We start from the raw sequence: 11,528 nt of genomic DNA, 5'->3' as shown, positions 1-11,528 counted from the left end.
TGTGTGTGTGTGTGTGTGTGTGTGTGTGTGTGTGTGTGTGTGTGTGTTGTCTTCCTGCATTAGAATATAGGTTTTCGGAGGGCAAGGAGTGTCTTTCTTTTTGCTTGTATTTGTGTCTCCAGTACTTAACATAGTGCCTGTCACATAATAAGCACTTAATAAATACTTGTTGACTTGGCTTAATATTTTTGTTCTGCTATGTTCATCTGTTGAATATGTGTGTGTCTGTATTAGTAAATATTGGATCAATTTCTGTAGAACAAGGACTATGCCCCTGTTGTTATCTTTAGATAGTACCAAGCAGAGAATCCTATGTACCTTAATCTGGCCTTTCTGATGAAGCTGATAGTGTGTGTAGTGTTCTTCCTCCTTGGTGGAATAGTAATTCTTCCACAACTAAAGGGAAATAACTAGACTCTAACTCGTCACCTAAAAATGGCATCTATAATTAATTAAAACTACTATGGACTTCCTTTATTATAGTTGTGCCCTCCATCATTTTTACATCTGCCTAATTATTAGGTTGAATTTTATGTTGTGCTCCCATCCCGAAGAATCAGCTATGGAATATTGCCCCAGAATGGACACAGCCTTGTTTTATTCAATGGCAGTCAATATGATCTATGAGGTACATTTATATGTAGCCCAGTATTTTTATTTATAGTAGATGCCATATCCTGTATAAAAATAATTGAGTTATTTTACGCATATAGTCCCTGAGTGGTGCCGTTTTTATGCACTGTATCTAAAAAGTCAAAGTTCCTAGTATATCATACCTTATGTCACAGGTACAATGGAATATCTATAAGGGTATTCTCAGGATGAAGTTTAACCACCTCCCCCAGAAGTCAGTAGCCCTAATCATTTCCTAATACCTCTTACCACTTGCCAGCACCAAACAAGTGAGGCCCTGGGTGGCAGACTCTCCAATTTTAAAAAGAGCTGGCAAATGGTAAGTGTAGAAGAAGCAGCAATAGGGCCACAGGTATTGAAAAAAGTGACTCCCAGACCTACCTTGTCAACTTGGTGTTTGAATTCTTACTCTAATTATAGTTTCTCATCGCCTCTTTCCCCAATTCCTATTTTCAGGTTATAGTAGTCCTTCAGGGATCTTTAAACTGCATCTTAAAGAAAGATGGGCTATTTTGTGATTGCTTGGTCTTTCTTCTCATGAGGGAAGAAACATGTTGTCATATTGCAGTTGAGAAAAATTGGCTGCAAAAAGTATAGCATTCATATCTACTCTCTACCTTATAACTGATGAAGAAATAAATGGAAATGTAAAAAGGGGTTAGGAGAGTCAGTAAAATGGAAATCGGGGGTACTAACATGCATGTTCTCTTTCTGTATCACTCTATTCCCTCTCTCTCTAATTTAAATCACTAAACTTGATGCCAGGTTAAAAAAAATGAGGAATTAAAATTAACAAATTCAGGATACATCAAATGTCATTAAATCTAGCAGAATTTTTTTTGAATCTGTCAGATCAAAGAAATCATATATCCAGGATAAAGATGGAATATCAATTGACAGGAACCTAGGAAGCTGGCACTTATTCTGAGACACATGAATCTAAAAATCCAATAATGCCTTATCCTATGAAAACATGGGAAGCTAGAAAGGTATTAGGAAAACCAACAAAAACCCTCATCCCCCTATTTGGAATTACTCCCACATAAGAATTAATTAACAAAATACTTTTAGCACATTTAGTTTAAATATATTGAATCATTTCTTATATCAAAATTGTTGTTATTGTTATTATTGTTCATTGGAAGCAAAGTTATGATCCTGCCTAATTTAAAGAAGAGTAGAATGAAAGAAAATGGTCAATAATAATATTAAAGTTTTGTTGGGGTTTTTTAAAGGGATCATCCCTTGGTCACTGTCACACCATCTACCCCCTTCAAAAAGAAGGTTAAGAAACTTTGGATTAGTGCTTAATACTTCAATCACATCATCAGTAGAGTAATAGCATTTTAGTTTTCTAATTTATCCATGATGAATAAGTTGTACCTTATCTTTTTCATAATAAAAGAGAAAATAAATTTAGGGGATTTAATTACTTAATAAATTTACCAACGTCCTACAGTTTTTTTTATTTAGCAAAGTGTTATAATACTTACCAGTTCAGAAGATGATAGGACCGTAGATTTAAAGCTGAAAGGAACCTTGGGGTCATCCAGTCCAGCTCTCTCATTTTACAGATGAGTAAACTGAAGCCCAGAGTAATTCCCCACATGGCTGTGATGATGAAGCATAATTATATATGCCATTTTCTGAAAAGATCCTGGACTTCAATATGGTCTAGGCTGGTACTTAATGAATTGGGATGAGAATCAAAATATCTGTCTGTACTCCATTTTTAACTGCCAAAAACCTTTTTTTGTTGTGTACCTCCTGCTTTTCACCACAGAGCAGAGATAATGATAGCTCCCCCTTGGTTCACAAACACAAAAATTAGAAGATTAATTTGATCCAGGATATTCCCCCACCCTCATTTCAAAAGAAGCAAATTGACCTGCATAACATCATATGGCTCCAGATGAGGTGGGGCGGTCTGTAGGGGGTGGGAGGAAGACTTCCCTCATGCATTCAGGAGCTCAGATGCAGCACACATTCTCAAAACGCCAAAGCTTTGTTTATGGCCATGGCTAAGATCAAGACAAGGCAGAGCCGGAGAGGGCTTCATTTATAATGGCATGTCCCCTGCCCTTTCTTCATCTCCTTCCCTCACTTTCCTAGTAGAGCCCACCTTTCTACACATTGAACATTAATTCTTAGAATGAGGTCTGTGGAGCTTCATTTGGAATCAACAGCAACCAGGCTTTTGTGGTAGGGAACAGTTCAGTTCAGCATTCATCAAGTCCCATCATGAGCAAAGCATTATGATAGGTGCTGAGAATCTGGACAAAAAATGAAACAGGTCTTTCTCTTGGGGATCTTTGTGCTTATTGTAAACAAACACCAGGCTATCTCCCTGAGAAAATGTTAACAGGAAGGAGTAGGTTTTCTCTCGTTTATCCTATGAAACACCAAGTGACTTAACTTAAGGGATGAACTAAATTAAGCTAAAATTGCAACTACAAAAGTATTTTGAGTTCCTTGGAGTTCATGACTGTGTCATAATTTACCTGTATAAGTAATGGAGCTAGAATTAGAGCTCACCTCCACAATAACCTCTCAGTGGTGCTTAATGCGGCAGTGGCAGCTTTCTGGTTCAGTGGCTAGAGTACTAGGCCTGGAGTCTGGAAGATCTGAGTTCAAATCCAGCCTCAGACACTTACTAGCCGTATGACCCTGGCAAGTCACTTAACCTCTGTTTGCCTTAATCCACTAGAGAAGGAAATGACACTCCATGGCAAACCCCTCCAGTTTCTTTGCTAAGAAAACCCCATGGACAGTATTAGCATGCTATGGTCCACAGGGTCAGGCGAAGTCAGACAAAATTGAACAAGTGCTTAAGGTATTAAATCATGGCAGTTTTCCAGTCCTTTCAGTGATATCAGTGGCTTGGGATTTAATATGCTTCATGCAAATATTTTTAGTCTTTTGTGAAACTATCATAGATTCTTCTTAGGATTCTAGATGGAAAAAAAACTTGAAGACATAAGGTGAATATCATTTAGGGGAAAAGGGCACATATCAATAAAATAACAATTTGACTTGTAGAAAAATAAATCTATGTAGATTAATACTTGTTCTCAAAATTGCATACTAGATTGTAATTCAATCAAGGAGTAGGGGTCTTCTGACGTTTATGAACATTTATGAATAGTATAAGAACTCTGAGATTAAATTTTAGCCTTACTATTCAATTTGGGATCATGTATTATTGTTATTCATTAATATATAAAGACAACAATTATATCCAGTAAAATCCCCAATTTAATTTGGCTGTAATTTGTCTTAGACAGTGGCATACACACTCTGATCTTTCTGTACATCTCAGATTCATATCACTCATAGCCTCTGTCATTTTAAGTCCAGAAAGAGTAATATTTTGCATTCTAGCCTTCGGATGTGCTGGGTCAACTTAGGGACCATTTATCCTGTTACAGCCTGACAACATTTGAACTTTAACTCTGAATTATTTACTTTTTTTGAATATATGCTCATTAAAATTTGAAATGAAAAAATTATTTTTATTTTTCATATTAAGCACCACAAAATACCAGTAGCACTAAACATAGATAATGGTAGCTGTAACATAGGCTAAAGAGAATTATTGGATCTATAATGGAGGATTTAATAGGAAATTAACTGATCTGGTTCTTTCTCTCCCTGCGGGGAAGGAGACAACAAGCTTATATTAGAGTAGGAAACTATAATTAAACAAAACCTAAGTCATTTTAAAGACCAGTGTCTTTCTACATCATGACATAAGAGACTTGGAAGGGATCGTGTAATATAACATCAGGATCGTGTAATATAACTCCTTTTTCTAACGAAGAAATAGAGGCCCTAAGAAGTAAAATGACTTGTCCAAAGTCATAAAGAAAAGAAGGCCTAAAGATAGACATAACTATCCCCTGTGAATCATATATGCCCTGGTTATCCTATTGAAAGATCTCATTAAAATTATTTCTGGAAACATTTTGGAAATATTTTCACATTGGCAGACATTTCAATTCAGACTTCACATTTTTATCATGAATATTCTTTTAAAGGCCTTAGTCCTCTGTAGAATTGGTCATGTGACATTTATTATAAAGTACATTTCTCTGAGGAATTCTTATTGCTGTTGATGGAGCACTCATCCAGCAAGTTTTCTAGGAAGTGCTTTCTCCTGGATTGCTCATTCCTCTGGTCTAGTCCTGTTGTTCTTCTTTTAAATAAATCTTTCGCTTGAATTCTTCTAACATAGTTTTATGACAGAGCTTCTGAAATAGCTATCTATTTGTTTGTTTTTCAACACCTTTTATTGGTTTGCTAAGGTGCCTTGGGTCTTCTGTTACCTTAATTATATCCTTTTAAGGAAGAGCCTAACAAGAATTAATGACCAAGTCAGCCTTCAGGTTGACTGATGATAGACTTGAGAGACAACAGGAGGAAAAACAACCCTCTGCCCCTGTAGCATTTATATGGCACTTTATACTTTACAAAGTGCTTTACAAATATTATTCGCAACACCTCTAGGAGGTAAGTACTATTATTATCCCATTTTTCAGATGAAGAAACCAAGGTGAGGAGAAATTAAGTGACTTGTTCATGGTCATACAGCTAGTAAGTATGTGTCTGGTGCTAGATTTTAACTTTGGTCTTCCTGTTTCCAGGTCTGGCAGTCTATCCCCTGCACCACCTAGCTGACTTTTATCCTGATATCTGAAATTCCGCCATTAAATATTTATTCATTTGAGTTAAGCATTACCTTCTTTCTTTTAAAAATGTAAGTACTACTGTGTAGGACAACACAGTAAGTTTCTTACCTTGATGCGTATCATTTATCAGATCACTTATTCAGATCAATAGGAGAGGAGGAAGGCCTATCTGGATAAAAAGTTTAGTAGCCGGGGGAGGAAGGAATACAGACAGGGAGAAATAAGATGCCAAAGACAATGTTCCTAACTACAGCTGTTCTTGGGGCTATTGTCTTCTTCCAGGTTTCCTGTATGGCTCATCTTAACCTTAGAAAAGACGAAATTAATCAAAGTTTGACCCATATCAAGGTTTGATGCTTTCTCTTTCTTTGTCTAGTCAATTAATCATTAATGACATGGTGATGCTTTCTCATATTTTACATCATACTTGTGATAGAGATCAGAGTATCAGAATCCACATAGAAAATGGCGGTGCTCTCTATGACAATGAGTGCCCTGTCAGTCACCATAGCAGGAGGCCTGCCCCTTTGGAAGCTCCTTCCCTGAAGCAGCATTCTCTGTTCTCTTTGTGTTACAGGTAACAAACTACATGGGCTCCTACTGCTTGACCAGATTCCCTGCTGGAGCCAGGCTTGCTTTTCTTCTTTTTGCCATATCATTTGCTTTATTTTTAACGGTTTCATTTTTCCTTTTGTTTTTTTCAGCTCAACAGTCAATCGCTGATTTGTCCCTGAAGGGTCTCATCCCCTCCTCTTCTGTAAGTAAATCTGTTTTATCACCTTTCAGGGAAGACTCCGATTTGAAAAATGATCATTCTTTTTCATCTTGTTTATCAGTTGACTTTGCTGAAGGTTCATAACATAATACTGGGTCTATTTATCATTTTCTTTACTTTTGAAGGTGACGCTGTTGACCAGCATTGCTGTCCATGAGTCTAGTTGGAAAGACCTCCATTTTGTCTTTTGGGCTGGTAGCAGTAGCTATTTGCAAAACCTGTTGCTTTTTAGGAATGCGGTTGACATTGCTCAGGAACTGATAACAGTTTTGATTTTTGTCCTGCTATACCAATCAATCAACAAGTATTCACTGGGCCCCACTGAAGTCCTAAGCACTCTGTCCAGCATTCATTAATTTTAACTTCAGGCCAAAGTTTGCAACTCTTTACCCCAGGATTCTTAATACCTATCAGCAGTTGGTATAATAACTATTAAAAATATACTTTGATGAAAAAAGCAGAAAGCCCCCCAAAACTCCTTAGGACTGTGTATCATATTTGCAGTCTCTCTCTCTCTCTCTCTCTCTCTCTCTCTCTCTCTCTCTCTCTCTCCCCCTCTCTCCTCCTCTCCCCCTCCCTCCCTCCCTCTCTCTCTCTCTTTCTGTCTCTCTCTCTCTGTCTTTTTTTCTATGTCTCTCTCTCTCTCTTAAAAAAATTGGATTTCAGTTAGAAATTATAAGAAAGCATTTTCATGATTTAAGCCCTAATCTAAGCACCCCTGAATAGGACTGTGCTGACTTTCACTTTTAACTGCCTGAATAGTAAGAAGAGTCTCTCTAAGGTCATTGGTAGGAGCATTGGAGCCCCAGGAATCCTGCCATTCAGCTGTAAACCCTAGCCCCCTGGGTAAGAAGTCTTCCTGCTGGTGATGACACCCACTCAGATAAGCCTGCTGGGTTAAGCGGCAGTCAGCATCCTTCTGATTGTGCCTCTGTCTCTCCTGTGGCCACTCTCCCTGGTCCACAACAATCAAAAGCTTTATTCCATTTCCAGCCCTGGGGTATTCCTTATGCTATAGCCATTTGCACAAAAAGAGAGTCCTTCTGGCCCTTTCTGCAAATGTTCCTTGCAGATGCATGCAGACAGATCGAGGGAAGTAGAAGTCTCCAAAGAATATGCAGTGGGTGAAGCCTAATCTGACATTTATTTGACAGAGAAAGGAGATTGATTAAAGTCCCATAAGACCTGTGCCATGTATTATGCATTTATACAGCAGGGGTGGTTCCTACCTGCCCCTGACAAGTCTTGTTATTCTCACTTGTAGTGCTGATAGAGAGGGTCTCTTAATGCTTTGGAGGGTGTGCATGTGCATGTTTACAGTTAACACTCAGTGCCTCAGCCTTATTCCCTTTGGGTTACCTAGTGTTGCATATTGCTTATATTCTTACTGGCAAATCATTTTTTGTCACTGTTCTTTTATGGAAAAACAGTTCACGTAATAGCTTTGTGTTAGACGAGGCATTAATCCTCCCATCACTAGGCATGAGTCAGCATGGTGCTCTCCTGGCTACACTGCCTTGGTTAATTATGACGTCAGGGCTCCAGGGCAGCCTCGCACACATGAGCCACCGGCGCTGGGGTCTGGAGACCTATAACCGAAAAGACAAAATTGAGGACGAGGATTTTGAAGGGAAAGCATAGTTGAAAGATCCACTCTGAAATTCTTTCTACCTTGCATCAGTTTCTAGTAGGGGCAGAGCCAGATCGAGCTTTACCTTCCAAGCATGTGAAAAGGGAAATGGGGAGGAGAATGAGGAAGGAAGAGAGCAGTAGCCTATAGAAAACTTGCAGCCTTTCCACCCCACTCCCCTCCCCAAGGTGGGCTTTTTGATCATTTAGATAGTTCCAAAGCATGAGTCTATTCCTTTTTCAGTGGGGTAAATATAATCCAGATGTTCTTTTGGGTTTCTGATAGCACTACTGTACACAAGTGCCCCATATAAATAGCTGATAACTGCAATGATGTCACCCTAGTGCCTCATCCAAAACAGAAGAAAGTGCCTTGGGAACTGGTCAGAAAACTAGGCTCTTAAGTGTTCCTAACTTGCCTTTCATTCACAGTAAGATAACATCAGCTCCTTCTGCCTCTTTCCTCTCTTCTTTGAATGAGCCTCTCTATCCTAGGCACCTGTCCCAGGCCTTGCATGTAGTCCAGGATTGAATTCCAGATTTGGACTCTGACTTTTAATTAGGCCTGACTATGTGCTAAAATCTCCAGGTACCTTTTCTGTTCCATTGCTCTGATCCCAAGTGGAATTTCCTTTGTCTTTCCTTTTTAGCCATAGACAAAGAAAAGACAACTCTGTAACAACAGTAGCTTTCAGCTCTTAAAGGCTTATAAACCACTTTACATATATTAGCTTTTTTGGTCCTCAGAACATCCCTTCGAGGATGAGGATGATAAGAACAGCTCACATGTATAGAGTGATTTATAATTTATAAAGTACTTGCCTATAAAAATCCCATGAATTAGTTCAAGTATTATTTGCCTCACTTTACAGATGAGAAAAGTTAAGACTCAGATAGGTAAAGCAGCTCACCTGCTGGTGTATAGCAAGTGTCAGACCTAGGACTCAAACCAGATATCTTGGCTTCCCAACTGCTGGTGCACTCCTGCCCAAACTACGCTGCATCTCACTCACTGGGGTGGTGTAGATGCATGTACATGTGTTTGTTGATTCTATATTTATGCTGTATGTATTTTTATATATACTCGTTCTTTCCCCTTATTATGAGTAGGAATTGTTTCATTCTTTATACATGTACTCCCAACACCTAGCGCAAGGCCTGGCCCATAGTAGGTGCTTGTTGATTGATTGTTCCAGTAGTGAAAAAGAATGCTAGACTTTGAGAAAGATGAAACCTGGGTTCAAATCCTGCCTCTGATGCTAACTTAGCTGGGTGACCATGAGTATGCCACTTTATCTCCTCAGCCTCAGTTTCCTCTCCTGTAAAATAGGGATAACAATAACTGATGTATCTATCATATAGGATTTGTTGTGAGAGTCCAGTGAGAAAATATACAAAGTGTTTTGCATATCTTAAAACATTATATAAATGTCAATTATTGTTATTCTACTATACTCTGCTGCCAAATCTCTCACTAGTCATGCTGCCCTAAAGCAGATGACTTGAACATTTAGTTTGTGCAGCCCACCCCTTTCTATGTGTGGAATTTCTACAGCCTAGATTTATTTATTTGGGCTCTGATCATCACCTTTCAGGATGAGGAAAGTAACATGAAAATATTCTTAAGTGAAGAAATGAAAAGGATGATTCCCACTACAATGGGATTCTCCATCATACACACACACACACACACACACACACACACAGCATCCCCAGTTTCACCCAGCATGTGTTCCTCCCTCCTGCTGTCACCTCTGTCAATAACGAGGCCAACGACAACAGGCAACAAACAACCTACACTGTTGTAACTACTGTTGCTACAGTATTTTTGGGCCTCTGGCTCTCTTTCTTTCAGTACCAAGTGCTTGTAACAAGCTTCCAAAAACCTTAAAGACAGCTCCTGCTCTCTTGCTATACTGCTACTGGTTTGGCTTGGTTTGTTTTTATCACCCACCTCTGCTTTGCAGTAATATGCATTCAGTGCCTTGTGGATATGCTATTCAGCTAAGTATTATCCCAAAAGTCACAGCCTTTATTCTCTAAGACAGCAGTGTCAAACTCAAAAAGAAATGGGGGCCCCTAAATGATACATAAAAATCCCTGGGGGGACATGATGTTGACTTAGAAAAACACATATTAATATTACCTGTGTTTTTATGTATCTTTATTTATTTTGTTAAATGTTTCCCAATTATATATTAATCTAGTATGGGCCACAGAACTAGGCCTCATGCTTGCCACCTCGGCTGTCAGAGATGAATTGCTGATATGTCTCCATGACTGCCTGATCAGAAAGGATATTAAGAAATGGTTGTCTCTGCTCCTGAGTTGTTGGTCCTCCTGAAAGGTGAATATTGCATAATGGGAGATTGTAACATTTGGACCAGAATGGAATCAGGGAAAAGAGAGTTTCCCCCATCTCTTTTCTTGCTCTTAAACAGCAGCCATCTTTATTCACATGTAACGGAGCGTAATCTCTTAATATTGTTCCCCTACAGTCAATTACTCCCTAAATTTTCCATAATTTCCCCATTGCTGTCTTTTTTAGAGCAAAAGTTCCACACCACCAAACTGACTCTCAACTTGTACACAGTCATGAGTTGACAAAAATTCAAAAATATTCATTTCTTCTCACTCTATCAGGGTTCATCATAAATGTGCTTTTTTCTAGTTTACTTTGAGCTGACAAGACAATGTTAAGAAAATTCTCAATAGCTTATGCCACATTTACCATATTCTTTTTTGCATGTGTGTGTTGGGGGTGGAGAGAGGGAAGTTAGCGTGTGTGATTTCTTTTTTCTTGAAGGAGCCATTCCTTGGCTCTCTAAAAAATGGACTTAGTAGATGAACAAGAGGACTAGTAGGAACCTAATGTAGACCTAGGTTTTCCTAGTGACCCTAGTGCAGTTACATAGCCTGGTAATCAGATGGTCAATTATATGTTTGTCAAAACACAGTGGGCCAAATTCCAGGCCGCCAGCTTTGGTGGCCCAGCTTCTGCCAACCAAATGTCATCTGGGAACACGCAACACTGGGCACTGTGAAAGAGTTTGAAATAGACCATGCTGAAGCCAACCCACTGCCAGTCTTACAACACCAATATGGCATGCACAGCCGGGCCCCATATTTCTGAGCTTAGGAATTCACTGTACCAGACACATGGGGTCAGATGGGTTTATGTTTTCTAGGCCAACATTCCCGGCTTTGAATGTTGTGATTTAATAATTTCTAAGGGTTTTAATAATCTCATATAGAGATCTCATTAGAATAAGGTTCTAATAATCTTAATAATTTCTAAGGGTTTTTTCCATGTTATATCTCTGTGGATACAACCCTGGTCACGATGGTTAGGAGAACCTTGTAAGCATCTCTTAGGAGCAAAAATAAATAAATTTGCCCTGACAATGTCAGTGATTCTGATAGAGGGATTCCAACACTCAGTAGACTACATTTAAAGGTCTATAGCTTTTAAAATATCAGGAACCACCTTGGCAACTTGCAAAAAGCAGAAGGGCTTTACTTATTTTATAAAATCATTTGCATATACCTGCATAAATAATGTTCCCACCTGTACTTTTATGCATTTAGGTTGAATAAAATAAATTCTGTCATGTTTAGAAATGTCCATTACCATTCACTGTCCAGGCACCATTCTTTGTGTCCCATGTCTTCAGTTTTTAATGTGGCTATAGTTCTTAAACTTTTTCAATCCCTGGAGCACTTAGTGAGATAAAGAATACCACAGACTTACCTACCCTGATACCTGTTTTTGCTGCCTCCCTACCTACGAGGCAACAATGAGT

At 38.7% G+C, this 11,528-nt stretch overlaps 1 long non-coding RNA gene across 1 annotated transcript in view; it reads left to right on the top strand.

Moving 5' to 3' along the window:
* Window positions 1-11,528, top strand: part of LOC114045815 — a 617,680-nt gene that overhangs the window by 587,530 nt on the left and 18,622 nt on the right. Inside the window, exon 7 of the long non-coding RNA XR_003569432.1 lies at window positions 6,026-6,078. This is a non-coding gene — a long non-coding RNA (uncharacterized LOC114045815). The remainder of the gene's footprint in view (window positions 1-6,025; window positions 6,079-11,528) is intronic.

Source organism: Vombatus ursinus, unplaced genomic scaffold (genome assembly GCF_900497805.2).
Source record: "Vombatus ursinus unplaced genomic scaffold, bare-nosed wombat genome assembly UNPS02001419.1, whole genome shotgun sequence".
Lineage (NCBI taxonomy): Eukaryota > Metazoa > Chordata > Mammalia > Diprotodontia > Vombatidae > Vombatus > Vombatus ursinus.
This window is presented reverse-complemented; position numbering and strand designations above follow the sequence as displayed.